Genomic DNA, 5,333 nt, shown 5'->3' with positions numbered 1-5,333 from the left:
CGGAACTGCTCCCAACCAAGTCACCCATGTCATAGAATTCTATGTGATCAACACCACTTCCTCCTACAATGAAATAATTGGTCTCCCGTCCTTAACTAAGATGCAAGCAATAACCTCTATTTTTATCTAAAGATTAAGTTCTCAATCCTAAGTGGAGTCAGAGGAGTCAAAGGAGACTATGAGATTGTAGAAAGATGTTATAGCCAGGCCCTAATCATGGCCGAAACTCACCGGGATAACAAGAGAAAAGCCACCGTCCTCCAAAAATAATAAAGTCACAAAAAACACCATTCTCGCTCAAAGAAAGGATCTGGGAAAGAGGTCCAGGTCATTGAATTCATCCCGAACCAGGGAGTAACTATGCCAGGTTCAAAAGAACTTGATCCAAGTAACCAAGTCATGGCAGTAGCTGACTCAGACTCTTCACTAGACTAGAGTTGTCCTTTCATATAAGCAACCAACCTCAGGTTAAGAGTCCCTAGAAAAAGTAACCAATAGAGAGCTGATGCCCAGGCTGAAGGCTACATGAAGAAAAATGATGAGGCCCGGATCCAACAAATGGTCTCCACCCAGGACCAATTGAAAGTTGAGGTTGCATTCAATATAGAAACAATCATTATTGATCAAAGCATCCCAGCCAAGAAAGTCAAGATAGGGTCTGGCCTAGAGACGGTTTTTAAAGAAGAACTGATATCTTTACTTCGGAAATATGTGGATGTTTTCTCCTGGAGTCCTAAAGATATGCATATATTACAATCATTTGTGGCCATGCATAGCCTGGATGTGAATCCATGGAGAAAGCCGGTCAAGCAAAAAAGAAGGACCTTCGCCCCAGAAAGAAAGTGATAGATGAAGAAGTTGAAAAGTTGCTCAAGGCCGACATTATATGTAAAATCAAGTACCCGAAGTGGCTAGTCAATGTGGTCATGATCAAGAAGCCTAATGGAAAATGGAGAATGTGTGTGGACTACACAGATCTGAATGATGCATGTTCAAAAGACCCTTACCCTCTGCTAAACATAGATCAACTAATTAACGCCACCTCCGGGCACCTTATGTTAAGCTTCATGGACGCCTTCTCCGGATATAACCAGATCAGAATGAACCCGGAAGACTTTCCCAAAATAGCCTTTATTACCCACGGAGAGGTCTATGCGTATATTATGCTACCTTTCGGACTACCCAATGCGGGGTCGACCTACCAAAGGGCGATGAACAAAATTTTCAAGTCCTAGCTCGGAAGAAATCTGGAGTCCTATGTCGATGACATAATTGCAAAATACAACCATACCGGGTCACATTGTAGACCTCAAAAAATTCTTTGAAAATCTAAGGAGATATCAACTAAAGCTGAATCCAAAAAAATGCACCTTCGGAGTAGGAGCCGGTAAGTTTCTAGGATTCATGATAAGTAATCGAGGAATTGAAGCTAAGCCTGAAAAGATAAAGGCAATCTAATACATACAAGCTCCAAAGACCCAGAAAGATATAGAGAAGCTAGCGCGGTCGCACTCAGACGGTTCATGTCCAAGCTAGCTGAGAGATGCCTACCTTTCTTTGACTTATTTAAAAGAGCAAAGAATAAGAAGAAAATAAATTGGAAGCCGTACTGCCAAAAAGCTTTTGAATATATCAAGGGTTACCTATCCCAGCCACCAAATATAACTAACCCTCAATCAGAGGAACCCCTTTATCTATACCTATCTCTCGGGACATTGAAAATTGGAGCAACTCTAATCCGGGAAGAAATCGGACAGTAGAAGGCGGTCTATTATGTCATCCAAGTTCTAAAGGACGTGGAAACCAGGTATCACAGTCTTGAAAAATTAAATTTTGGTTTAATTACTGCATCCATAAAGCTCAAACACTACTTCCAAGAAAGAGAAATCCAGATTGACACTGACCAACCTTTGAGGAAAATAATCCACAAGCCAGATGCCTGGGGAAGGCTTGTGAATTGGGCAGTTGAGCTTAGCCAATTCAGTCTCACCTTCATTCCCAAGGCTGCTATCAAAGCTCGGGAACTTACTAATTTCATAGTCGAATTCAACTTCCCAGACTTCGGATCCAGACCCATGAAAGTCGAGCCGAAAGACACACCAACAACAAACCCGGAAGCATGGACTCTAAATATCGACGGATCTTCAACAAATGAAAGGCCAGGAGTCGGACTCATCTTGAAAAGCCCAGAAGGCTTTATGATCCAGACTACAATCTCTTTCGGCTTCTCCGCAATAAACAACAAAGTAAAATATAAGGCCCTGATTGCAGGACTAAACCTTGCCAGGACCCTGAGGGTCCAAGACCTAAACATCTACAATGACTCGCAGATTGTGGTCAAACAAACAAACAGAGAATATATCACAAAATATCATACCTTGGCCAAGTACCAAGATGTAGTACAAAGCTCCCTAGCCTTGATACTCCGCTATCAAGTTAAGCAAATTTGTAGAGAAGATAATTCAAAAGCTGATATTCTATCCATACTAGTCCGGAACTCATTAGACCCAGACTGTTCTGTTTACTTTAAAGAATTACAAACGTCGAGTATAGAAATTGAAGAAATCTTGGAAATTGATAATACTCCAACTGGATGACTCATTTCATCAATTACTTAGGGATGGAGGAGCTTCAAGAAGACAAAGGGAAATCACATAGATTGAAAGCAAAAGCAGCCCAATTCTTCCTTGAAGAAGGTATACTCTATCATCGGAATTTCACTTCCCTAATCCTGAAGTGTGTTGGCCCGACAATGGCTAATTACTTTTTGCGAGAAGTCCATGAAGGGATTTGTGGGGACCACTTGTCCGCGAAGGCCCTGGCTCACAAAATCATCCAGCAAGGTGTTAAGTGGAATTTATGTCCACTTGGGATGCTCTATAAAGGCTTGAATTGACGTTTTGTACTCAAGTTATTTATAATTTTGATGTGTTATGTAGTGTTTTTGCAATTCAAGCTTATATCAGGGATTCAGGTGATTTGGCATTTTTTTAATGCTAATTTGGTGTTAGGTTGGTGTCTTGAATAAAAGCTCATGGATCGCCAACTCAAACCAGCCAAGAAAATAAGAAAAAGAAGATTTTCCAGAAGGTCAGCGCGCCCGCGCTGTAGTAGCGCGCGCCCGCGCTCGTGAAGCGCGCGGCCGTGCCAGGTCAGGATCACAGAATCCTGATTCTACTCTAATTTTGATCAACTGGACTTCTAATCTGCCTGGGCTGCTATATAAGCATAACTTATGATCATTTTTCATAACAAGACGTACCAAAGCTTAAGGACAAGGCGTAGGAAGACTGTTTAGCACAATTTAACCAAGGCGAAGAGGATCTAGTTTAATCTTATGATTCTTTATTTTAAGTTGTAACTTTGAATTCTATTTTTCTTATTGTGAACCTATACTCTCGTTTAACGTACTTGGTTTATTATTTATTCAGTATAAAGACTACGTTTATTATACCATACTTTCATCGGAACCCACATTGATGATGAGTCCGATTATGGGCTAATCGTTATCATGGGGTTCTAGTGGATTTACTTATGGATTTCCTTAGTTAATTTGTTTCGATACCTTAGTGTGTGGTGATTGTATGATAGCCTAGAATTGGTTGTGCTTACTCGTCTTATGAGCGTCGCGAACTTATAAGATAGCGTGTTAATCTCTAATGAAGCGAAAGTGAATTTAGGGGTTTAAAACTTGTCATGCTGGCATAGGTTCATGTATTTGATATGCATGATTTGTAGGTAATTTTAACCATATTACTTGCCATATGTAATCACGATAGATAACTTGTGCATTAAACCGTTATGTTGTCAAATTTTATAGACATATAGGGTCTCAATATAATTGGTGTCTATTCAGTTTCTATCTCTTTTGTGGATGTCTGGTAGTAGGGTATTCGTGCAACAAAAGTTGGCATTTACTAGTTTTGTGTTATCTGATTAGTGTTATCACCATTACATGCTAAGGTTAAAGAATTAAAAGGTTATTAAATGAAGTAGTAATGAAGTTAGAATCTCATGTTTGTGTCATATAGTAAAACAATCATTTTTAATCCCTTAGTTAATGTTCTTTAATATAATCTCTTAGTTAATCGTAGATATAACAATCTCAATTTGTTAATCGTCTTAGCATTGGATAATAACCATAACATTTTTGCATAAGTACATTGATTGAAATTAACTTAAACTAGTCTATCTGGGAACGAACTAGAAATAATTATATATTACTTGCGATCGCGTATACTTGCATGAATATTAGCCCGTATTTTCATCCTAACAAGTTTTTGGCACCGCTGCCGGGGACTTGGGGTTAATTTTTAGTTTATGTGTTTGTCATCAGTGGTCGTTAAAGTTCAGTGACTCGGACATTGTTACTTACTTATTTCCTTGTCGTGTTTCAGGTACTCTAGCGAGCGTGTATGCATACGCATTCTCGGTCTCATAAGAGAACACTGGATCAAGCTGAGGAAGAAGTTGTAGTAGCTAAAGAAGTTTTTGAAGAAGTTCTTGTCGAGGATAAAGTTGAAGAAGAAGCTCTTATTGCAATGGAAGAACCGGAAGTGAATCCGAAGGATTTTATGGATTATTCTCAACCGAAGATCATTGATATTCATTCTAGCATTGTCCATCCAGCCATCTCGGCTAATACCTTTGAGATCAAGTCGGGCATGATTCAGATGATACAGAACTCAGTTCAGTTTGGGGGTTCTCCAACAGAAGACCCCAACATGCATATCATAGATTTCATCAAGATCTGTGACACTTTCAAGTTTAGTGGAGTTTCTGAAGATGCTATTAAGTTGAGGCTTTTCATATTCTCTCTGTGGGATTAAGCTAAGTGCTGGTTACATTCTCTACCACCAGGGTCTATCACCAAATGGGAGGATCTTGCTCAAAAGTTCTTAACTAAATTCTTTCCTATGGCGAAGACTACTGCAATTAGAAACGCACTTACTCAATTTGCTCAGCAATCTGGAGAATATTTATGTGAGGCTTGGGATCGATATAAGGAGATGCTTAGGAAGTTCCCACACCATAGGAAGCCTGACTGGATGATCATTAATTGTTTCTATAATGGATTGGGTGCTACCTCCAGACCCATGCTTGATGCAGCATCAGGAGGAGCCTTGTGGGCTAAAAGCTATGATGAAACTTATGAATTGATGGAACTGATGGCTACCAATGAATACCAGAATCCTACTCAGAGACTATCTCAGGGCAAGTTAGCAGGAATTCTGGAGTTAGATACAGCTACTGGTATTTTGCTCAACTTAAGGCTTTGACGATGAAGGTGGATTATTTTGGCTAATTATGGACTTAATTAGATCACTAGTGTC

The 5,333-nt window shown here is 39.7% G+C and overlaps 1 non-coding gene across 1 annotated transcript; it reads right to left on the bottom strand.

Annotated features, from left to right (window-relative positions):
• Positions 1-4,930: 4,930 nt before the first annotated feature.
• Positions 4,931-5,038, bottom strand: LOC141662719 (small nucleolar RNA R71). Its single transcript, XR_012550818.1, has one exon. It is a non-coding gene; the product is annotated as a small nucleolar RNA R71 (small nucleolar RNA).
• Positions 5,039-5,333: the final 295 nt, after the last annotated feature.

The sequence above is a fragment of the Apium graveolens genome, chromosome 5, assembly GCF_009905375.1.
Source record: "Apium graveolens cultivar Ventura chromosome 5, ASM990537v1, whole genome shotgun sequence".
Lineage (NCBI taxonomy): Eukaryota > Viridiplantae > Streptophyta > Magnoliopsida > Apiales > Apiaceae > Apium > Apium graveolens.
Note: the sequence above shows the minus strand (reverse complement) of the source record. Positions and strands in the feature narration are given on the sequence as shown.